This window comes from Drosophila novamexicana, unplaced genomic scaffold (assembly GCF_003285875.2).
Source record: "Drosophila novamexicana strain 15010-1031.04,08,12 unplaced genomic scaffold, DnovRS2.1 tig00000108-arrow-pilon, whole genome shotgun sequence".
NCBI lineage: Eukaryota > Metazoa > Arthropoda > Insecta > Diptera > Drosophilidae > Drosophila > Drosophila novamexicana.
In genome coordinates this window covers 5,158,314-5,184,173 of record NW_020824772.1, presented here as the reverse complement: position 1 = coordinate 5,184,173, position 25,860 = coordinate 5,158,314, and the positions used below count along the sequence as shown (strand labels likewise).

At 40.2% G+C, this 25,860-nt stretch overlaps 1 protein-coding gene and 1 long non-coding RNA gene across 3 annotated transcripts in view; one reads left to right on the top strand and one right to left on the bottom strand.

The window, feature by feature from the left end:
• The window catches only part of LOC115771699 (rho GTPase-activating protein 7), a 93,189-nt gene extending 68,103 nt beyond the window's left edge, over window positions 1-25,086 (bottom strand). Inside the window, exons 1-3 of one of the 2 annotated variants that reach the window (XM_030717517.1) lie at window positions 24,435-25,086; window positions 16,710-16,761; window positions 3,233-3,409 (exon numbers count right to left, since the gene is read on the bottom strand). The gene's annotated coding sequence lies outside the window, so the exon portion shown is untranslated. The remainder of the gene's footprint in view (window positions 1-3,232; window positions 3,410-16,709; window positions 16,762-24,434) is intronic. The other variant, XM_030717516.1, reaches the window with a different exon arrangement.
• LOC115771700 lies at window positions 19,009-20,099 on the top strand. The gene is made up of 3 exons (XR_004018974.1): window positions 19,009-19,078; window positions 19,327-19,910; window positions 19,982-20,099. It is a non-coding gene; the product is annotated as an uncharacterized LOC115771700 (long non-coding RNA).
• Window positions 25,087-25,860: the final 774 nt, after the last annotated feature.

Below are 25,860 nucleotides of genomic sequence, written 5' to 3'. Positions count from 1 at the left end.
CATCGTAAATTACAAATTACACAAAGTCACGATATCAATTTCAGATACACTCGTGTAGCCGTCGCTGATGCTGCTGCTGTTTGTTGTTATAATTAAATTGTCGCTGTTTTCTATTCATTTTTGTTTGGTTTTTTCGCGATCTAGCTCGTACCAAAAGAAAAAAATAAAACAAATGTTTGCTGTGGGAATTGATTAATGTATTTAAATTTGAATTGATTGCGCTTCACAGGGAAAAACCCCGAATTGAGCTTATTGAAAAAGAATTTCGGTGTCGACCGAAATTTACATAACTAAAAACAACAAAAATCTTTGACAGAGGGTCAAACACCTACAACACAAAACAAGTTGGGAAACTTTGCTACCCATTGGCTGCGAGAACAAGTTCATTAGGAGCAACGCGTTCTCTTAGATCTGTGTGGAGTGGTGGTGCCGTTGCCAGAATGGGAATTCTTGCCGGCGAAAGGTGACCCACATGCCGGTGAAAGCCTCGGCATTAAGGCAAAACGCCTTTAATCAGCAAACAGTGCGGCCTTTGCCTAAATTTTCAATGAAAAATCTCCGGAAAGTGCATGGTCATGGCATTAACTGAACCGCTAATAACTAACTCTGACCCATATCTGTATGCACATATGTGAGCTGATTCCACCCACATACAGACACACAAACACACTTACATGTGCATACGCACAACACGGGCATTTTAATTGAAATTGAATTTGCTGATAGATTTTACAAGCTGTTTTTGGTTCTTGGAAGCAGCTTTTGCAATCGTTCAATCGATGAACTAGTTAGCCATTTCCTGGTACCGGAACCAGTTCTCTTTAAACGGTTATTGGCCTTTTGCCGCTGGCATTTACGCAATCTCCATCGAAATCGCAATCGAGCAAACAATAATTTATAACCATAACAAAACAAACTTATCATACTGCACGTCCCCGTACCCCGATGCATCAGACAGTTGATCGGCTTCCGCATCTTTTCCATTAATCATATATGCAGTCCACACGTGTTGCTTGTGATCTCTTTGTCTTTCAAATTGTTTACCCGCATTGTTGACATCTGGCTAAGTGCATAAGTTTTAATCATGAAGCGAGCTTAAAAGCTGCATTGCCAAATATTATTGAAATATTCATGGCATAAACAAATATTATTAATAAACATTGCATGCAATTGCATGCCTAATTAATAAAGCAAATATTTTGCTATTTGCGGTGCGCATAAAAGCCAGGCAAAAAGCAAACTTATGCAACATGCAGCAACGACAACGCCAACAACAACAATAAACACTGTCATAAATTTACACATTGTCATGTGCGCAGTTTTTCGTTGCTGTTGCTTTTCGCTGTTGCCAATTTTCTAACAAATTCTGCCAACAACAAAAATTTTTAAAATATTTGCATGCACAAGTGTTTTGCTCTCCGTTTTGGGCCATGAAGTTATCTGTGGCATGTCCAGGTCTGTCATTTGGGTTACTTGTAGGTGGCATGCCACGATGCAAAAGGTAGGACAGCTCAGATATGCAATATTAGGCGACATATACCCTGCTCAAAAAGAACAGTATAATTTTCGAAACAAATTGTTCATAGATCCAGCTCAGGCTGCAAGAACTTGATACGCACATAAGATTTTCACTTCTCCGCATATCAAACCCCATGTTAAAGGTATGATACTCTAACTTAGGGTATGCAAAAATGCACGTATGCACAGCTCTCGCCATCTGAGTTCGAGTTATGTCACCCGGCTGGGCATGGGCTGCACCTGGACGGGCCAAGCCGTCAGTTGTGACGTGTTGCAGACATAAACAAGCAACAGCAAAAACAACGGCAACAACAATGCCACGTTGCACTTGTTGTTGACGCGCTTGGTAATGTGAGCCGACGCGTCGCGCTGGTTTCGGGCCGCAAATTGACGGCTGCTGGATTTTGCATAGTTTTTGTTTAAGCTTTGGCTGCTGACCTTCGGTGTTTTGTAACTATGACCATTTACATGGCGACAAAAACAATATAAAATAAACAATAATGCAACAACAAGCAGCAGACAGTTGATCCTGGCCAGAGCCAGGGACAAGGTCAACTGCATATAAAAGCGATGGCCTTTTTATGTGCATTACAAATCAATATAAATCGAAGAGTTATAAAAAGCTGAGCAGACCATAAATAAATGGCCATACAATGAAATGTCTCAAGATGCCACCAACAGCAGAGGCCGCAAACTGGAATCGTTCGGGTGAATGGCTGCCAATGCAGTTGCTGTTAAAGCCAAAGCTGCCTTGGGATGTGCATGTGCTCGGGCTGGGAGGCAGTGCCTGTTGTGCCTGCTGCGGCTGTTGCCTGTTGGCTGCTGTGGGGCCAACGCATTGATAACTGCAACAACACCGACGGCAGCAAGATGCTTGCCAGGCACATAAATCTTTTCACACCCAGCCGCTGCCTGCACGACCAGCTCCAGCTCCAGCTCCAGCTTTAGCTTCAGCTACGGCTTAGTATCTGTGCAAAGTGCATGTAGTTTTGAAATTTGAGCTACGCATGCGACGTTCAACCAGCTAATTACTAGACCAAACTCAAAGCTGGCAAACAATTCTGAAAAGTGCCACGTAGTGTGATTATCGCAGCTCATAATTTACAGAAAACAACAACAGCAATCACAGATATTTTCTGGTTTTTTAATTGGCAAAAACGAAGCGGCATGATATCATATTGTATATACTATATGCAGTAATAATTTATTTTTAGCCAAATTGACAGCAGTTGAGCGAAGCCAAAAAAGCAACAGCACAGATAAAATTGTTTAGTTTAGAACGACAGAGATACGTAGAAAGACATATAGTAAGAGAGAGAGAGAGAGAGAGAGAGAGAGAGAGAGAGAGAGAGAGAGAGAGAGAGAGAGAGAGAGAGAGAGTAAGCAGGAGCAAGAGAAAGAGAGACAGGACGGGGGACGTTTGAGGGAGGCTTTTCACTCAAGTACATAATTGAGTTCTCATGTGGCTTATCAATTTTTAGCATAGCATATGGCTGATTTGTAGCCTGGTGTGAATGATTGCCGGTACAGTTCAAGGTTCAATGTCGTAAAAAAATGACAATGAACATTTTATAGCTATAACAAAAAGAACAATAAGCAAAACAATGAAATGCTCTCTTGTCGATTTTATATTTTACTTTTTCAAGCGTTTTGCATTGCATACAAACATGTTCGAAAATGTATGTGTTTCATTTTAAAGTAAATGCCAACTCACCTTTAGTTCAATTGATTGGCTTTGTACAACGTACCACGTTGCGTATGATTGACATGCGCCCAAGGCGCACTATGCACAACAGCAGAGAAATTAGATGAAAACACAAAAACTATACACAGCTGGTCGCACGCAGTAAAAATGAAATACTCCTTAATCCATGAAAGAAACGCTTCGAATCTGTAATGAAACCAACGAAAGCAACAATCAAAATTAATTGTTAATTGTTAATGCAATGTTTTTCAGATGACCCGCCTTTGCTTGTGTATGCCCCCAGAAAAAAAAATGTTTACAATCTTTGCTATTTTCGTTTAGGCTTTGCAACAGCAGCGACGCCAAGGGAGCAGGCGGCATATGCGCTATTTGAGCAACAACAACAACAACAACAACAACAACAACAACTCTGTTGCAAGTTGTACGTATTTGAAAACGCATCGTGTCGTATGGCAATCAGCGCGCACAGCTGGAAGCTTCTTAGTTTGTTTATACTGGATGCTACAACACAACATTGTATGTGAAATATTTTGTAGCTTTATAACTACATTTTACACTATTTATATAGGGTATATACCCAAAAAATTGTCAAGATATCTATATATGCACAGCAGTCTCTTAATACAGTATACAGTTTGTGCGAAACCGAGTTCGTATATGTAGATGTTTGTGTATTTGAGATCTATGTATAGGGTATCTTATAGTCAAGCACTGTCGACTAGAAAATCGATGTTTGTGTTTCTTTGTGCGATGCTGCAACTTTCTTATTGCTGCAAGCAATAACAAATTATCAGAAAGGCAAATAAGCAATAATAATAATAAAGGCATCCAAAAAACGTATAGACTCTATTATTGTTATTGTACCTATTATTAATTTTATTATGATCAAAGTAATTTTGAATAAAATGACAGAGAAAGAGAGAGAGAGAGAGAGAGCAAAAGAGAGCGAGAGAGAGAGAGAGAGAGAGAGAAAAATACAGAGACAGAGAGAGTAATCAAATGTCAGACCTCATGAAGAGACAAAGCTTATTAAATTCCCAAGACAACTTGTTAATAAAACTTGTTAATATAATTTAGCTCAAAGGCATTGCAGGGCCCATAGATTGTGGCTCTAAAATAAAGAACTTTTTTTTTATCTCTGATCAATTTAAAATATATATTACTCAAGGTGACTTTTTGGTTGCAGCTACAACTTGCAGGAATCTTAACCGGTAATTTAAAAAAAAAAAACATATTTTTGTAGTAACAATTCTAATGATACTTCAATTATATTTAAAACGTACAATGTGGAAAGGGTAATGAGGAACGAAAGGAACGCTCGTAAAAATCGGAACACTCACAAAAAACAACAGACGAGGTTTCACAAGGTCAAGAGGCTATCTGATAATGCAAGCTTTGGCGCCACACTTATCAGCAGCTTCTCGACTTTAGTCGGTTTTCAGAAGTCTCTGTGTACAGAAGCTCAGAATCGAAATGAGAACTTTAAAAGTATTACTATTACTTACGGTGATTTACCAAGACTTTGATAGAAGCGAGACAGCTTTCGCTGTACCCGAAGGTGTAACCAAGGTGCAGTTCAGCCCGCGACTCCTATACAGACGAAAAGAGGGACAATTGCCAGTGGGTTTAAGCCCTGTGGGCTTAGTGAGAATACTGCTTAATAAGCTAAATTTGGAACACCTGAAATATAAGCTGATTCAAGCAATTGCTTTGAATAGTAATGAACTGCTTTTTGAAATGGAAACATATCTGTTGGCGCTGGAAATAGTCAGGGCTTGGAATGCCCAGATTGAAGAGAATGAGCTTAATGCATTTGCTGCGGAGGAGTCTGCCTGTAATTCAGTTTGTGTGAATAATGAGTTTGAGCTGACTCGAACCGAAATGAATTTTTTTAAAGATCCCCAGATTCAATTGAGACAAGCCTAATTTTAAGAACTCTGGTAATATAGCAAAATGTGAATAAAAGTTAAGTTGGCAGTACATTTTCTATAAAAACGATTGTTATTCAGTATTTATTCGTAATATATGTAGCTTGTTCAAGTGCTGTTTATCTTATCGCAATTGGCGTCAGATAAACATTTTCAGCCATCCTTTGTTTGGCATATGGAAGCATGTGTGTGTTCATGTATATGAATATCTACGTGTGTGCTACGAGCTTATCAATGAAATTGTATTCATGCGAAATTTTTATAGAAATTTCTATTATCGGACTTGCTTTAATTCGGAATAAATTTGAGACATATTGAAAGCTGCCTTGATACCGATTTGGAGTATATATTTAGCAAGTCGATGCCGTGATATCGTATTCGAGCAAACATTCACCCACATTTGGTGCGCATTTCCAAATGAAATTTAATGCAGTCGCCACTATATGAAATTCAATATAGCTGCTTGACTTTATGAGTAATGTTATTCTACAGCCTTGACTTAATTTGCAGCGTCTCTTTTTACTTTGAAAGTTGCAACGAAAACAGAATTCACACGCTTGGCCAGTCAACAATGTGGCAGCAACAACAACAGCAGCAACAACAAACAAACAACAGCCAACCCAATTTCAACGGCACTTGGTTTTTGTTTTCAATGTCAAGATATAGCTAAACTCTCTGAGAACAAGAGATAGATAGCTACGGGGTGGTGGACAGGGAGAGAGGGACATACAAGGGTTTGGGTGCACAATCGATTGTTGTCCCACAATAAATCACTAATGGCACCGAGCATATCTGTCTGTTTAGGGCGCCATAAATTTATAAAAGCCAAAAACAAAAACCGAAACACCGAAAGATTCTAACACCTTTACCAAAAAAACAAAAAAAAGCACACTCCACACAACTCTCCCATTGGCTGCAATCGACGGTGTTCATAATTTATGCGATCTGCAGGCAACACAACTCTTTGATATCAAATTGTTGTTGCCGCCACATGAATTATAGCACTTTATATCCGCCGACCAAAATGATCTTACATTCTAAGTCCCAGATTTGTGTTATTTTCTTGTTTTTTTTTTTTTGCGTTGAATTCAGCGCGCCATTTCCTGTCTAAGGCAACGCAATTAAAGTTATGGCCCAGACGCATGCCAAGCCCCAAAAGGCAGGTAGAACAAGCTAAAAGAAATATATATATATATGTATATTAACATGTATAACTTATGTGTTTATACTCTTTAATTTTATTTATAATTTAGATTTAAAAACTTAAATTATTTTTTTTGAAAATCAACGATTTATATACCCATTTTATCCGTTTGTTAAATGTACCCTTTAGCCTGATTCGCTTGCGCAAGTAACCTTTTGAAATTTTTGCATAAAAATTATTATAATTACAATAATAAACAAAAGTCCAGTGCCAGCCACAAATCACATAGATTAGCCTCTCTAAAATGCGCATTAACATTTGAAAGAGCGCCAATAGAAAAATCGAAATCTATGGCTTAGCTGCTGATAATCGAAAGCAAATTGAATTAATAATAACGAGCCAATAGCTGTCCGCCATACAAAAATAAATTTGAATTATTGTATTAGGAAAATTGTCATAATTTCAACTAATGTGCCATGAGAGCGACTTGTCACATTGCGTATACGCCGCGTTGCGCTTTCAAGTCACAGTCGCAGTCGCAGCCACTGGCATTCGTGTTGTATTTGTGCACGTTATCGAAAAGAAATTTGTTGTACGCATTTTGCTTGAGAGTTTTTGGCTTTTTGTGTATGCCAAGCGTGCTTGTCAAATAAAATGTAAAGTTTATCTGACAGTTTGGCGATTAAAAAACTGCTTTTGAAAACTGCGTTTTGATGTCAACGGGCAGCCAAAAGAGATTAGAAACTGTTGGCAGGCCCCGAAATATTAAAAGCCAAACCGAAAATTATATTTAAATGTAAATTAAGAGAGCCAAAAATTACCAAATATAAGTTATTTTAGTGTTTTAAGTAGTGAAAGTATTCGAAACTTATTCATTGAGTAGAGTGGGTGCGAACTAAGGCTTAACCACGAAACGAAATAAATGAATGCGCGCATAATTAAAGCATAGTTTATGGGTCTGAAATGGAAAACTTTTGCTGCATGCGATACATCTATCAGCACCACAGAAACTGACCCTTGACACAGTGCGATACCATGTTTTCCTTGTCCACCACTGTTGCGTGGCCTAGCGCAACTTATGCAGGTACCTCAATTACATGCAGACAGAGACCATATCGTATGAGGGTTGACGGGAATATACATATATAAAGACCGATAACATTTCAACTAAGCATGCCAAAAATGCTTAGCTCAAGTGCTCAAGAGCCGCAGAAAGGCAGATAAATAAAAATAAATTAAAATTGAAGCAATTAAAATACGACCCCAACCAGCAGCAGCAGCGGCAGCAGCAACAACAACAATGGCAGCAACAGCCGCACCACCAACTGGCAACTGGTATGACAATTGCGCATGCGGTACCCGTTCCCGTTCCCGTTCCCGTTGCCGTTCCCAATTCCATTCCCGTGCCCATTTCCATTTCTATGGCCATGGTTGCTGAAATTACCACCATGATCGTCGTTCGACAATTCCTTTACAGCTGTGTATATGCTCAAACATTCATTTCGTGTGCCCAGCAGCAACAACAACCACAAAAACTCATTGCAAACAAAATGATCGACGATAATGCGGCCCCAGACGACGACGACGGCGACGGCGACGACATCGTTTCAAGACAATGTTTGGCAGTCCCGCATTTAGCGACAATTAAGAAATCAAACCTGGCCTGCGCCTGGCAATTGTAATGGAAACCGCTTGCCAGGAGCTGCCAGCAGTAGCTCTGGTCTCGGCCCCCTCCCGATGACAGGCCCAGGTTTGGACTGCATTTCTGCTTTCCACTCTAATGCAAATGTGCAATTAAATTGTTGACGTCGCCTGTCGTTTGCTGCTAATCAAAATTGTACGATCATAGGACATGGTCCACAGGCCCGACCAGACAAAACTAGACCCATAGCAGCTGTGGCAGCCAAGAGAGCGTAACGGCAAACGTCGCGCATTTGATGGGTTTTTGAAAAGCCGGCAATAAGTTGTAATTGACCTTTTTAACATCGCCAAAGCAAATAAATTGTGGGCGGTCGTTTGGAAAATGCTTTAAATCCAAAGTGGGGCATGAAAAACCAATAGGAAAACTATAAACACCAAAACGCTAAAAAGACAGCACATGGGCATTGAAAACAAATTCGAAAAACATTAAAGATGCATTACTAAAATACCTTAACAAATATTTTTAATTATATATTTGCACAAATTCATTAACAGTTGCTTTTGCGCTTTTTATAGCATAATTAATTGTTTGTTTCTTTTTTTTTTATGACTCGACATCAAAATCTCTGCAAAGACCTTCTTATGAGCGTCGTGTATAGTTACATATTTCATACACAGCTCGGGCAACCCAGCTCTAAGGCAGGGTATACAGTTGACATAGCCATAAAGCAGCATGAAGCCAGCCGGGCGGCCACGGCCGCCACATATGGTTACAGTTCAGTAATTTTCATTTTGTTTTCAAGTGAAAAATCTATGTATGAGCGCCAGAGATGTGTATCTTGTGTGTATGTATCTGTGTGTGTGTGTGTGTGCGACGCACACCAACTATAAATTGAAACGGGTGTGTCATTATTTTCAACTGAATTTCATGCCACATGCAATGCAGGGACTATAGACATGTTGTTGTTGTTGCCGCTTTTTGTTGTGTTTGCCTGGACCAAAACAACGTGGGCAGGCGCAACATTTTGACAGAACAGTTAGTCAGTTAGCCTTTTTTAGACAAGGTGTTGCAAAATTCAATAGAACGTTTATTGAGCAACACTTTGGCGGGCAATTTATAGTTACAACAACAACAACAACAGCCGCTGTGGCACCGCAGCGTCTGAGTTTTAGTCAATTGCATAAATGAGCCACAGCTGTCCGCAGTATCTATACATGTGTAAATCTATCTGCAGCTGCTATACATACATACAAATTTGTTTGCATCTGTATGCAAAAGCCGTAAACTGGCCAAGAGCAACGCCAGTTTGATGGCAGCTAAAAGTCTACAAAGTAACTAAAAGCTGCTAAGCTTGTGCGCAATTAGAATAGCCAAGCAGCAGCAGCAGCAGCAGGCCGGTTGTTGTTACTGCTGCTGCCGCTGCTGTTGCAGTTGTTGCTGTTGCAACATGGCTACACATGTTGCCAGTTGGCAGAGGCAGCGGCTGACTGCGCTTAGTTTGTTTGTTTGTTTGTTTGTTGGTTTGTGCCAGGCGTCTAACTAGCTATCTATATTTGAGCAGATTGCGCTGCTAACCCCATTGCAATCTTGGCCCAAGCCAATGCCAACAGACAAACTGACTGGCCAAAGTGACTAACTGACTGCAGTTGAGTGTTGCTCGTTTGGTTGGATATCACTTCTACATTTATTGCTCGCATCTGAGAGTGTATTTGTGTGTGTGTGTGTGTGTGTGTGAGTGTATGAGTAAATTGTTAACATGCAGACAAGTGTAATTTAGTTGTTAGGCGCGACTGCGAGAGAGAGAGAAAGAGAGCGAGTCGCAAGAACTTTCAGGCAACAGCAATAGTTGCAAGCATTGACAACACGTTGACTCTTCAACAAATTGAAATTTAAAACGCGCCTTTTTGGCCAAGCGCCAAACTGGTTAACCAGCAGTTCGTTTGCCTGTCGCATTTATTTAAATTGCTTCGAAACCATTTGACTGCATTTATTATTAGCCAATTGGTGGCTTAATTAGACGCCACGCATGTTTTCTTAAGGCATATTCAGTATGCTGCTAATACAACACCATTGTAGAAAAGCGTCTGCATAATCAGCTGTTGCCAGCTGCATTGTTGTTGCCCCCGACTGCTTTGGCGTTGTTGTTTATAAAGCTGAAAGTCGTTAACCTTCGTTGTAACACATTCATCATCATCACTCACCTCAGCAGCCGGAGCAGCAGCAGCAGCAGCACGCACACTAATGCAGCAACAACTACAACTACAACTGCAACTACAACTACAGCAACAAGCTACAAATACAAAAACGTTGCAGTCGTCGCAGCTGTAAAAAGAAGTCGTCTTAATCTTAAACGACGTCTCCATCCATCTCAGAAGGCAGTCGCAGCAGCCGTCGCAGCAGCAGCAGCAGCAGCAGCATCGACATCAACATCGCCATCAGCTGGGCAGTGGCTGCTCTTAGCCAGTTTTGTGTTGATGCTTTTGTTTGCTTGCATTTGAAAACAAGCAAGGAAGTTTACTGCCAGACTGACGGAATGAAGAATTGACGGGTGACTGTGCAGCGACGGAGCCACTTGGCCTTTAGAAGGCAACTCCAACGCAGCTTGCTGTTGCTGTTGCTGTTGCTCTGACTGCTGCTGGTGCTGCTGCTGCTTCTGCGACACATACAACAACCAAGTAAACAACGCGCACTTATAACAAATTAGCTTGGCACAGAAAGTCCAAGAGCTAGGCAGCCGCATGGCTGGATCAGAGTGCCGCTGCTGCTGCAGCTGCTGCTGGCGCTGCTGTTGGGTTAAGATACAAGCTGCAGGCGAGCTATTTGGGAAATCGTCATGGCCGTCCGACATTTGAAAGCGTTTGAAAGTGTCACGTTTGGTGAAATGTCTAGAACTAAATATGGAGAAAATTGGGTACAGCTGCAATGCAATCATTTGACTTGACACTTTCTAAGCCACACGAGCAGACGATGCCGCCACCGACACCGCCGCCGCCACACAAATGAAGAATGCAAACAGACGGGGCCGCAGCTACAGCTGCTTGCCACAAAAAGGTTCGCGGCGGATGTTTGCCGAGAGTCAAAATAAAAAAAACATTCTCTGACACCGACTAACTGTAAACGAGCTAACAATGCAAGAGCATCAGCGGCTCGGCGCGACAGCAGCCAGTCGAGTGAAATAATTAAAATTCCATGCTCATAACTTCCGCAATTAAGGCTGATAGACTGGAGAAGTCCTACGTCCCAACGGGCCGCAACAGGACAGGAGTCGGCAACAGCAGCTAATTTCCACGCACAGTTGACGCGAACAACTTGTGAGTGAGCCCTGGCCAGGCGCAAGAACAGAACTTGCCACTCGCAATGTTGCAACGTCGCAAAGTCAACGGTGGCGGCAGCGGCGCAGTCTGACAGCCAGGCAGACGCTTGGCTGGGTAGCTGCCTGGCTGGTTGGCGTGTATCTTTGAGATACATGGCCGCAACGACGACGACGGCGACGACGTCGACCAACGCATGCCACACGGAACACGCCTGCACTAATGAAGTAATTCATTGAACCGTGCTACGCTAGCGCGGCTGCCATTAGTTTAGCGTTGGTTACGCTGCCTCGCGTACCGCACCCACGCCCTGCCCTGCCCTGGCAGCCCTTTGTGCCTGCCATATTGCTGTTTATGCCTGGCATTTAATGTTTAACCCATAGCCGGCAAGTTCAGCCGCTGGCTTTGTTTACTGCTGGCCTGCTCCTCGTCAAGCCGCATCTATTTGCTGTTTGCTATTTTGGCAAACAACTGGCGACTGGCGGCTGGCAAAGCGCTTCCTGGATCGCACATTAGATCACTCTCTGACAGGGCGTCCGGCATGCGGTTGGGCTCATCAGCTAATGCCGCTGCCGTTGGCTTGACCTCGCCTTAAATACATCGAACCGGACCCAGGCACGACCACTGCCACACAGACATTGCCACTCCTCTGTGGCGCACTATCAGCGCGCTGACCAAGCCCAAAATGATGGCCGTTGAGAAAAATGTCTTTGATAATTAAACGGGCCAATGTACCACTCACTCTGCAGACCCCTCACCACTCACACCCCTCACAGCCCTCGCTCAATCCGCAGCAAGAGTGCGCATTCTAACGATTGCACTTTCACGAAAAGCGCAAGAACTTTATCTGGCATGCCGCATGCCGCAAGCTGCTTGCCACGCGGCAGGCATAAAAAGTAGCAACTTAAAGCGGCGAGTGGCTGCCACTGGAGAGTGGCCATTGGCCAAGGCGCATCATCTTAATAGAAATATGCGTGCTTAGGAGTGTGTGTGTGTTGCTGTGTGTGAGTGTGTGTGTGTGCGAGCTGCTGTGTTGTGCATATCAAAATCCATTAGTGGCTTTTGTAGAAATAATCAACAACGACACCAAAAAAAACTGCAAACGGCAGACGATGCGGAATTTCCGCTGAGTAGAGTATCTTTCTTTTAGGAGTCGCGACGGTTTGGTTTAGTGGTCATATCTATGCCCCGGCTAAGTGAACATTTGTAATGGTCACTCAGGCGGCCAGTGCGTCGTCTATCAGCAAACGCGTTTGTTACAATGTCTACACAGCCACACGCACACACACACGCACACACACACTATACATATGCATGTGTGGCTTGTTATTTAGCCATTTCTATAAGGCACCGCACAGCAACAACAACATGGCTTTCGCATCTAATCATTTGTTTTCGTTGTTTATTTCAAACAGAGCGTATCGAGCGCATTTTGTAAAAATAATTACAATTGCGGTTATTTGACGGACGCGCTGTGTGCTGTGTTAGTCTCTGTGTGTGTGTGCAGTATTCAATCGCTTCGCTTAGCTGTGCGCTGGTCAGTGCTCCTCGCAGCTATAGTTGAAGTTGTTTTAAAAAAAAATTGCATTTAATTATAAATTCTATAATGAGGCAGCGCAAATAATGTATGTACAATCTTCTTTTTTCCAACCATTTGGCTTCTTGGCCAGCGCCGGCGGCGGCAGTCGCAGTCAGCGATTAAATTAATCAGCGTCATGTGGTGATTGACTTGTCGGCATGCAAATATATTTACATAGTCGCCCTGTGCACTTGTGCTGTAAATCATATTTCTTATAAATAAAACTCTACATAATTTATGGCCGGGCGTTGTAAGCAACAGCAACAACTACGGACCCAGTCTGACGTCACTGGCGGACCTTAATCTAGCCATTCCATATGTGCGTTAACATTGCGCGTCTCAATAAACTGTTGATTACATTCATAAAATATATGGAAAACACGAAAGAAAAACATTCGTTAAAGCACCATCATAGATATTGGATTCTATATTGGTATCTTCGGGTTCCGTTGCTATAACCACAAAATTCATACGGCTTTTTTTTCGGCCGTTTTTGTTGCCTCATAGATTTATGTCCAATTCGACCTTAACCAATTTATTATGGTATTTATAAGTGGCGACGTTTGTAGCCTTTCGGACTTCATATATAATTTTTTACGACTCTCCTAACTAAATGTCCGCCCTGCGAGACTATGTGCACACGTATACACGTATGAGATGATGAATATATCTAAATTTTGATTGCTAAAAATCAACAACGCGCCAGTGGAAGGCGTAGTATTAGACGCTCTAGACTATATACTATAAAATTTCTATAACAAGAAAAACAACCTGGCAAATTTTGGCAATTGTTCAAGGCTGACGCACATGTGGAGACTACAGAGACTACAGATTTGGATGGCTGGCGCACAAATAACATACAAATTGTATACAAAAAAAACGAAAGCTAATTTCTAGCGACATCATCTAATTTTTCTAATGTGTTGACTGTCTAGCAATCCGTATTACTTAAATATGAAATCGGGTTGACTTTTCCATTTCTGGCGACCCACTGCATGTCCACACTCATAAGCTAATCTGAAGAAAGTTCTACCTGGAGCATGGCTCAGCTACTTGCGGCAGCTTCCAAATCAGTTTGGAATATATTTATGCACACGTAAATTTATTTGTTTTTATTTTTTTATTTGCTTATCAGTGCTACGGCGTCTCTAATTAATTTTTTTTTTCGACTCTCACACAAGTCGTTGTCGATGATAGCCAAGAGATCCGGTCGAGGTGACCGCGCTGCCCACGTAGCCATAGCAAACTAATTAAGTCGCATATACATAACGCCAACTTTTATCAAAGCGATATAATAAAATAAAAAAACAAAAAACACGGAGGAAAAATATATAGAAAAAAAATAACACCGAAATGAAACCCTCGCTATCTATGAGAAAACCAACACACATACTCGTATGCGTTTTGTAGATAATCGACACAAGAGTCGAAAAAAAGAACTGGAAACAGTTTATCAGCCCCTAATGAATGAAGCTTGGTCAGTGATAAGAGAGCCCAAAGAGTCTTTAAGCCACGCACGTGTGCTGCCAAAAACCACAAAAAGAAACAGAACGGTTTATAGATAGTATGTAAGTTATTTGAATACCCTATACGATTGACTGACAGGTTTTTACATTTTTACAAATAATTACATTGGTATAAGTCACAAAATATTCAAGTCAAATAATTATTACTCAAAAATTGCAGAAGCCCCATGCCTTTATGTAAGTTGGATTCAAATTTAGAACAAGAAAGTAAACCTAAGCCTCATTACAGAGTAACTCTTGACCAAGAATTGCCATTTTCGATTTTTTTTTTCTCTTTTATAATAATTTTGTATAACAATTGCTGACGCTGCTTGAACGCCCATCAATCAAAGCGCTGTCGAGTGTCTCACAAAAATATTTATAATAACTTGAAACTTTTTTTGCGCACTCGCGAGTAGCTTTCAGCGTTTTCAATTTCATTTAGAGGCCTTTAATTGCCGAAATCAATTCAAAAGCCAGTTGAACGCGTTAAAAACAGCCACAGCAGCCACCAAAAACAACAACAACAACAACAACAACAACAGCAACGAACGAGCAACAAACCAAAAAGTTTAATAATTATTAACAAGACAGCGAGTTCATTAGCGCCGCAGGCGCACTAAATACAAATAAAAAATAACAAAAATAAACGAAAAAATTCGGAAATTTTAAATAAAAATACAAATAAATGTTGGGTAATTAAGACTTGTCTTCTGTATATGTAGATATTACGAGTACTCGATACATTGTGTGTGCACGGCAACGAAAAGGCGTCTGGAAACTTGTTCTACAACTTGTTTTTACATACCGTCCATAGACTAGAATTGCACACGGGCTGCGACCTGGGAGCTGGCAGCTGGGGGCTGGGGGCAGGCGAAACTCAGGCGATAATATGTAGTCGCACCATATGCGATAATGTTGCGAGCACATGATATAATAAAATAGGAATGTGCAGCAATTGGTCGCACACACACACACACACACACACACACACACACACACATAGATAGAGATAGTACTTATGTATATAAATAACAAACTATTGGCTTGTATTACACTTTATCAAGCCATGAGCATGGTTCAGCTTAGCTCAGCCGCAGCTCAGCTCAACTCGGTTCAGCTCGATTCGGTTCTGTTTACGGTGCAGCATACTTGGGCCGCAGTAAATTTCCATAAATTTACATGCAATAAATCAAATTGAAAATGTTTTTCTGCTAGCAGACGAACTGAGTGAGCTCTCTTATCTCCATTGACTGGCTGTCTGTGCGTCTCTGTCTGGGCCTGGGCTGCTGTGCGCCGAAGAAACTAAACAGTGGGCTTATCAATTCAGCGCTGACAAAGTGCAATCAACTCTGCAAGCGCTGCGTTTCCTCGTAAGACCCAATCGTGCTGCTGATGATGATGATGATGTGTGTTGCTGGCGATGACTAACTTGACAGTTGGACACCCCACGCAGTCCGCAGACGCAAACCACAAGACTGGCCGCATGTTTTATTATTTGGTTAAACAAAACACAGCCGGCAAAAATGGCAAATGCTGACGCCGATGAACTCATTCATTGCTTCCATTCATGCAGCGGCACATATTGCCAAGAACTGAGAACTGAGGTCTGAGAACTGAGAAACTGAGCTGCCGACCACAGACAACAGCCCCAAAATGGCAGTCAGTCGGCGAGGGAGTCAGTTGGGAAGTTGACTGCCTGCTAAAATGTACTTAACATGCCTAATGGATTTTTGAGCTGGCCACCACAGGAACTGCTGGCTAAAAGGAAATGCACCAACAATAAAACGTGCAAAACATCAAAGTAAAAGCCAACTGTGCGGCTCTTTCAGCTGTTTTTGTTTCTCTTTTTCTTTTTTTTGTTTTGACTCAACCGATGACTAATTCACACCGCAGCTGATAAAGTCCAAGCATACAATGCATATGCATATATCGAGTGCGAATCCCTTGACTCGGCGCTTCTAGTGTCAACAGACACTATGCTAATTAAGCTATGCAATACATTTGGGGCAGCTTGACAATTACGTCATCCAAGTACAACATCATCAACATGATCATCCGCATTGGCTAGCCAAGAATTGTAAAATTGCGCCTCCGTTTGCATATTGCACTTGGCAGACAGTCGAATTGCTTCTGTCGGTCAATTCTGGTTGTCATATGGCGCTACTTGCATTCGGCCAGTGCTGTTGATAGCACTTTTCTACAAAATGCACGTTTAGGAAATTTTTTTATATTTTTTACTTTGATTTGTATTTATTTTTTTAGCTATATATATTTTTACTTGAAGTCAAAACAAAAACATAATAGCGACGACATGTGTTGTTGTGCATGCGCCAAGGAAAAAATAATTCTGCTTATTTTGTAGAACTTTACTTACGGTTCAGACAATTTTGTAGGAATTATAATAAGGAATAATCGGTAGCACGTACCTGTAAAGAAAAACAATATAAATTTTATTTAATAAACATTTTCAAAGAAATCTAAGGAAATAAGCAATTCTTTAAGTTAATAAATAAATTAAGAATACAAATTTGTATTAAATTATATGTTAGGAGCTATTAGAACACATTATCATCTAATGAAAATTCCTGGTATAGATTTCACAGGCATATCTATCAATCTAAGCAAAACTTATATTTATTTCAGCTAAGTCAATCAAATTGTAGGCACAATCTGAGCAGAAAATAAAAATAAAATATTATATACATAATTAAACATATATAAATATTTCTGATCGACAGCGATAGCTCAGCTAATTAGAATTTTTGAAGGCAAAATCTTGGCAAGCATGATGTATATATACTTGTGTGCCTTATCGATAGAGATAGATCAGGCAATAACATTTTATGAAGGCGCCAGCGCCGTGCATTAATCATCCAATCATGCAGAGATAGGCACGACATAGGGTAATGAATGGGAACGTGTTTAAACTTATCTATATTTATATGCTTGGGTAAATGTATATATATATAAATATATTTCGTAAGTCGCGAATTATCACGCAAGCTGATTCACACATTCTAATAGCAAATCGAGCGTACGAAAACTTAAATTCAATTAAAAAGAGCTTTTGGAGAAAAATCAATCAGTTATTGAGAAGGAAACTAGAAAAACTTAAAACAACAAAAGCCAACGCGCTAACGACAAATAAACTTAATTAAAAATCAAAAATGTGGTGCACAAGTCAACAAACCACCCACACAGTGGCAGAGGCAGCGGAAAAAAGCAACTGCACAAATTGAAAATAAGAAACAAACAACAACAAAAAAAAAAGAAGAAAAAAGCGAATTGCACTTCAGCGTACAATGGCCATAAATATGAAATCGTATGGTAAATTAATGCTATTATAGCGTCTAAAATACAACACACGGTTAAAACTACTCTGTAGAAGAAAAAATGTTTAGAAAAGACTAACAACAACAACAACAACAACATCAGCACCAGCAGCAGCAGCAACAGCTGAAAAAAGAGCCATATTTGAAGACCTTGTACGTGTGCTGCCTACACAACCAGTTCGCAGTTTTAACTTATTTCAATTTTGTGCCTAGCCTGGCCTGCTCTGGCCTGGCCTGGTCTGGTCTGGCCGGCTCCGGGGACTGGCTCTGACGACGTTTTGGTTTCTTGGTGTATATATGCATGTCTCTCTATATATATTTATATATGTATATTTATACATATGGCGGCACTTGATTTGCATAACAAATGCTGCAGCAGCAGCAGCAGCAGCAGCAGCAGCAACATCAGCTAAAACAGCCCAGTTCGCTGAAGCATATCAAAAGCACCAAAAAGATTGCTTGCCAAAAAAAAGATCATAATAATAACAAAAAAAAGTGCGGCAAAATTCACTTTAGATTCATCAAATGCGCACCTAAAGTCAGAGCTCGTCGCGCTCAATTACGGCAAAATTTCACTCCATTAAGACACACACCTCGCGCGCCCATAAAAAGTGAATGTCTATCATTAAGAAATATTTGTCCCCTTCCCAGCCCCCCCTTCCCCCTGCGACCGACCGACCATCGGTCCATTATCAATGAAATGCTCTCAGCGCGCACTGCGCACAGCAATTTTCCATTTCCGCTTTTATGCAAAATTAATTGCACTTAATTATGACCGAAAATTGCCAGCAATTGAACGCCTTGCGATTAGCTCACCTGGCGCAAAAAATTGCCATCACAAATTTGAATGAAAATAAATATAAAAACAAATTAGTCTAATAAAAAGCAACGACAAATTTGTGGTTTTTTTAATTTACATGCCCAAAATGACAGTTGTATATAAATAATAAGCTTCATTTCATAATGGAGCTCGTTAAAAATGCTAATTTCCAAGCAGATATTCAAAATTGGCGCCATTCTGACGCCCGCGCCCTTCACATAGGGCACGCAATGCGCGCACCACCCCCCCGCCCGTTGAAAACATGCTACACTGTGGCAACTACCTACACTACAGACGTGTCAGTTATTGACAAATTGGCAAATAGCTGAGCGGCAAATAGGGAATGCCTAAAATATTGTACACTACGTGTCCGACAGAACGGCCCTTATATAGTGCGTGTGTGTGTGTGTGTGTTTGGGTGTAGATGGACATTAGTCAGCATTTGACGTTGATTGCGTAGCACGGTATTGTGATTGTTTGCATTTTCACATTTACTTATATTTATTTATTTATGTACAACACACATAAACAAATTACGCTGTAAACAAAAGCAAGCGTAGCGCACAGGCGGACAGGCAGGCGGGCGAACAGGTGAGTGGGGTGGGTGGGGGGTAGTGTAGACATCGAGGTATGGCAAATATGCATAACCAGGCAAAAGGTTAATTATGCAGGGTATTTTTACAATACAATTTTCCACATGGAATTAGTCAGCTTCGTTCATCAGTCACTCAGTTCGTCAATCATTTTGTGTAGTGGTTGCGCTTTACTTGTACATGAAAATCGTGTTTGTAGTTTTTATTATTATTTGGTTTTTTTTTTGTTTAAAATTTTCACTGCAGTTTAACAGCCAAACAAATTTTTTGACAAGCAACTGACAGAAATTGACAAGCGCACGAGCAATGGGCCGTCAAATGTATGGGGAGCAGCAAATGGAGCGGCGGAGGGGCAAGACTAGCAGCGGAGCAGAGCAGACCAGTCTTAGAGCATAGACAGAACTGTACAGTAATGTGAAAGATGATTCCAGCTGTGAAAAGGTCAACATAGAGACCCAGGCATTTAGCCAGACATGCTGTGTGGCTGCCCGTCTGCCCGGTCTGCCCTGTCTGCATGCTGTCTATCTGTCGTGTGTCGTGCAGAGCTATTGCTGTCATGTTACTTGCCTCACTTTCCAATGGCTAAAAGAAAAGAAAAGTGCAGCCTGAGAACCGATCAGGCCATTTCTCCCAGCCATCAAACAAGGGTCGTGCTGAAGACGAGCTAATATTGACAAATTAAATGCAGTCTAATGTGTGTTTAATGTGTGCGTCCAGTTGATTGTTGATCGGCTTCATTTCTCTAAGCGGAAGCCTCCCGCCGAGAAGCCCCCAGGTCCGTCTATACATATATATAAAACATGTGTACACAGCGATGTCAGCTTCAAAAGGTTCGCTTGCATCATTTTCACATGTTAATTACTTTTTTTTTGCATTTGTTGTTTATTGTTTACCTCCCCAGTTGAAACCTATCGATCTGTGGCTGAGACTTGGGGCTAGCTCTGAGTTGAAGAGCTTAACAAATATATAAATCTCGTTAGCTGCTTGTGAAATGTACAATTGTTGAACAAAAAAACACAAAAATAAACAATCCCTAAACTTAGTTATATAAAATTATAACGTTCTGATTCCTGAGCTGACCAATAGAAAAACTATCGTAAAATACGAATTTTTATGCTCAATAAGATCTGTGAATTGTTCTTCAAATCAGTTTTTTTTTAAATATCGTCTCGAATGCATTTTTAAAAGGGAAGATAGAAGATTCGTTTTAATTTACGGCATTAATTTTAGTTTTCGATCAAATATTGTATTTGGCTCATATTTGTTTTTAGCTTAAGAATTAAATGAATACTTATAATTGTGTACAAAAAAAGTAAAAATAGAATTAATAATGTTTAATATATTTAACAATTTTTAATGATTTTTATATCACATATTTGAGTTTTCAACAAGCCGAACCATGTGTTGACAAAGTTTCAACACTCGACGAGTGCTATAAAGAGAAAATCCCGCTGCACAAATGCATCTGCTTGCAATTTGAGGCAACATATGTGAGTTTGCCTAGGCCCTGGAGCATAAAAAATATATACAGAAACATAAGAATACATACAACACATGTGATGTGTTTGTTTGTGTATGTGTGTGTGTGCTCGTGTGTGTTAAAACTGGCAGCCAAAGGCAAGGCAATTCAAAAGTCATTGAGGCGCAAAAGTCAAGCATAAATATTTCAAATAATGTTTGTTGGCCCCGGCCGGAGCCCCACAACGCCACTGGGCACTGGCAATAGCTGTGGCTATAGCAATAGCATTGGGTCTGGGTCTGGGCCTGATGCTCTCTGCGCTCTGTGCTCTGTGCTCAGGGCAAGCAACGTGTGTGTGTGTCATAATTTGGTGAGAGTTCGAGTTCAACAGCTGAAAAACAGCCACAACAACAGAAACAACAACAACAACAAGCGCATTAACTCGAAATAAGAACAACACGATTCCCAGAGCAGTGTTTCGAGGAGAGCAGAGACTGGAGGCATCGCTGTAATAGTCGCCGACGACGTCGCTGATGACCTCAGTTAAAAATAAATAATACTTTACATTGTTTGGAATTAGTTGCTGTTTTTGGTTAGAATATTGTTGCATCCATCTACAACTGTGTATCTATGTATATATGATATGTAGCTGTGCTGCTTGTTTAGGTTGTAAGTTCAGGGTGGCGCTCAGTGTCGCCTCCCGTTGATGACGATAGCAACAACAACGATGACAACGCAGACAACGCAGACAACGACAACAACATCGGCATACAAATCATTTTGTCAACTCAACTTGTTCTGGCAGCTGTATAGGGTATTTATGTAAATTCTTGTACGACATTTATCACAGATGAAATTGATGAACCTGCCCGTGATATATGGCTATAAAGATGGGGGAGTTATACACCCGATACAGCTGGGGAATACGAAATGAAGAGCATCTGTAGCAGTTCCTCAAGCTATACCGTTCGTGGAATTAATTTATAACCAAACGTTTAATAATGGTTTTTGGTCTGTTTTACAAATCAAAATTTTCTAAATATGATTTCTATATAAGAAACCAGATGGTTTTCGAAAACTCCAACTCCACTCTTCAAGATAAGAAATCGAGTTTTAGATCAGTAAAGGGTTCTTAAAACTGGAATGTTTCCGATTTATTTAAAGATACAAGTTCTTAAAACAGTTGTGTTAAGCATTTAACTTAAACTCGCTTTTTATGCCCTTGTATAGGGTACAATGCATCTGTCAATAAGAGTGTAATGCTTAGAAGGATTGCCATATATATTCTTGATCAGTATCTCCGTGTGAAGAAAGAAGTTTTCCTTTTTCAAGATATCTTCACCAAACTCAGCATTTGTTTGCCTCATAATTGTCCCCTCAGCTCTCATAAGACATATGCTTAAAAGGGTATTTAATACCACTTTTCTTTGTTGTTTTCATTAATCTAATCTTCAAGTACGCCTAGTTCTGCTAAAATCAAGCCGATTTACAAATGAAAAGGCCTATATTAAATACTGCGGCATTTAAAATTGTTTGAACATAAATCTCTTCTGAGAAAACAGAAATACGATTCATAGTATAGGAATACGAGACGGTATAGTATAAAAACATTTGCTCAACTAATTGGCTGCATAAGTTTGCGTGGCATGTTATGGTAAAAATAAACAAATAAATGTGTATTTATAATGTAATTTCTGGACAATTTAAAATTCTAGAGGTTCTAAGTTTGTAATATTTCAAGGATTCCGATTAAAACGCTGGGCTATATTTTGGGTGCTCAGCAATCAGCTGTGTCTCACTTTACCGAAACGAGGCAAACAGAGTAATATAAGCACAAACCATATTGTTTCAGTTGTATTTACCCCGAGTTTGCAGTTAAATTAAACGAGCGCACGCACAAGTGTTTCTTTATAGGTTTATATACATATATATAGGTACATATACATATATGTAGAAGCATATGTGGAAAATAAACAAAAAGGTAAAAAAAAAACCAGTTTATATGAAGGTGGTGTAAAATGCGCGAACCACTCCAAATACATAAGTATATTGTATTCTATAGCTACGAATCGAATAAAGAAATCGAGCTGAACTCCCTTGTGCTTCATAAAAAAAGGGGATGACGCATGCATAATAATACCGGAAATATATCGATGCAAATCAGAGAACCGCAGCTCATTGAAGTATTGTGTTTATTTCATCAACACAACATCGGAGAATTCCAAACACCAACCACAACTCAAATATAAAGTTGAGAAAATAAATAAAACGGGTAGAACAACCGAGCGATATCCCAACAGTCAATATGGTTCGAACATTTTTATATATGTTATCATTAAATTTACGATCGACTTTATTTTTACTGTAGAAAAAAAGAGACTTTTCGGGAATATAAATCTTTTGCAAATTAGAATTCATTTTCAAAAACACTGCATTCACTGCATTTGGAAGATCAAGAAACACTGTTTATGATTTATGATTTCTGAGTTTTGATGCCGTAACGCTGACAATCGAAACTGTCTCCAACGATCGTCGGAAAGGCAGCGAGATAAAGTCTGCGGCTTGTTGTCTCAAGTGCGAGTGCACGATCCGATTTGGATCGCGGTGATGAAACTAGAAGAGCGAGCCAGATAATGCATGCGACTAACTAACTGTTAGCACATGCGTACGGCATATAATATAGGTTATCACTATATCATTTCCGAGTCGCTCGAACAGCCGAGACGAGCCACCAGCCACCACTCAGCGAGCTGACAAGATAAAGCGGCCTAGCCGACTAAAAAGGAGAGACAACCGCAAGCCCAAGCCCAGGCCCAAACCCAGACGCGGACGCAGACGCAGACCCAGGCCATTCACAGGCGCAGGCCAATTGCGATAGTGATAGTGATAGCTACGTGTATGTGTTTGTGTGTGTGTGTATGTATGTGTGTGTGTTTTAGTTTTGTGCTTGTGTGGCATATGCCGGTTTGAGTAGAGTCTGTTTTTTGTTTTTATACCCTCTACGCATTCAAAATGTCAAGAGAACGGGTATACTGAGTGTCACGAGCAAATAGAATAATCTTCCATTTTGGAAAATGATGATAAAGTCTTATTAAACGCTTTGTAGTAGGTATTTTTTTTAAAATTAAATATTAAGAATCAAAATAAGAATTGTACTTTAAGAACAAAAACGACTTTAAACTAAGTACAAAACGCTTAAAAGCAAGAAATATATATAAATTAATATACATATAAAGATTTTGGATAAGTATTGAAAGCTGATTTAATTTTGGACAAGTCGAGTTGATTGAAAATCATTGATAGCTCAGTTCCTCACCCAAAATTGATAAAGATCGATTTTTACTCCGGGTAGCTTAAAAAGAGAAACAGAACAACCAAAGTTTAGAAATAACTTTTGGATACCATTTTGTATTCCTCCTAATGTTAACAATGGAACTTCCCACGTTTAAAGTAAAGTTGAGTGTCATTTTTTACACCAAAAACTGTACAACTCTCGATCGAAAATCACAGTAGCTATTATAGAATCCAGTTTCGATATTGTTTGTCTGGGGGAATGTAACAGAACGCAAACGGCTACAGGGTATCTGGTAGTCGGTCATACGCGACTGGAGCGCTCTTGCTTGTTATTTATTTATTTATTTCGTTTAGTTGTTAATTTTTATTTTTGGAGTGAAAGTAACTGCAAACATAGCGACAACAACTAAATGTTTTCTAACACGCTCTGTTCTAGGAAACTTCGTCTCTCGCATTAACTTTAGCATCTGCAGATGTTGTTGCTGTTGTTGCTGTTGTGCTTGTTGTTGTTGCTGCACACAGATAAGCTAATGTTTGCCCGCTGCCAATGATAAGCGGCATGGGGTCGGCTCTGTCGATTTAGACCAACTTTTACACGTACCTTTTAGACGCGCTTGCAGCTGCTTTGATGCAAAAGAGATAGAGACACAGATGGAACAAGAGGGTTTGTGCTTAAAGGCAAAACACAGACAATTCTCTTTGAACACACAAATATAATTATTTTTATTTTGTATTAGCTTCACCAATTTCAAATATTTGTGCAACTTCAATTTATTAGATTATATTCCAATTCAATTTCAAAAACTTCTCACTTTACGCACATTGTTGTTTTGCGCTCGTTTTCGACATTTCAATTTCGATTATAATTTCAACATGTTTTTCTTTTCTTTTGGAGCTTATGCCAGAATTTTGTAATCTAAAACAAAAACAAACGCGGCGCGCTCTCCCTCTCTCTCTCTTTCTCTCTCTCTCCCTTTCTCTCACGAGAGCACACACGCACACGCTCACAACGGAACCGAAACGAACCGAATAGCTCAGAAAACAGATTTTTACGCACTATTTAGCTTTATATTTTACTGTAATTTTTTCCTGGTTTTTATGTGTATGTGTGTGTGTGTGTATGCGTGTATAAATGGTTGAGTGCGGGAAGGCGGGGAGCTGTGCGAAATTGAAGCCGAAAAAAACACGCGAGTTCGCCGCGTCTTGACAATCGAAGCGTTTGTTTTGTTTGCAACTGCAATTTCCGCGCTCGCTTCTTTTTGTTTATACTAAAAGCGATTTTGTTGCTGTTGCTGATGGTGTTTTCGTTGTTGTTGCTGCAGCAAAACAAACATTTTCTTTCTTAATAAACTTTTACGCTGCGCTATCGTTTCGTGTGTGTCTTGTTTATCGTATTTTCTTCGGTTTGTTTTGTAATTTCGTTCACGTTCTCGTCCACGGCCTCTTTGCGATTGTATGGGCTGTATGAATGTCTGTCTCACGCTGCGCGCCGCTCATTCATAAATCGTAGACCCGAACGAAACAGCGATAAAAACTTATATCTCGACCCGTCTGCACGTCTGCTTAGATTGGCAAGCGGTTGCCGACTAACGGTTGCAACCAATCGGCAACGGCGGGCACGATCGTTTTACGTTGCCATCGAACATGTTCCATTCATACAAATAGTTAACAGCGAGCTTGTATTGCGTCTAAAGTGTAGAAAAACAAAATAAAATTTTATTTCACAGTGGGCGTGATTAATATTTAGGATTAAAGCATTTATTAGAAACTTCCAACACGAACAAAGCTTTAACCAAGGCACGGGGCGTGTCCATATCATCCTATCCTCATATACCTATATAAATATACATACATACAGCATGGACTAGCCTTCCAACTCATCTTTTGTAGCTTTATAACTGTGCAATGAAACACATCGAATATTTTTGAAAAAAAAAATAGCATAGTAAATTTTAAAATGTTCCAAATAAATATATATGACACAGGCTTAACATATGTATGCCGTTGCCCACACTTTAACAGAGCGA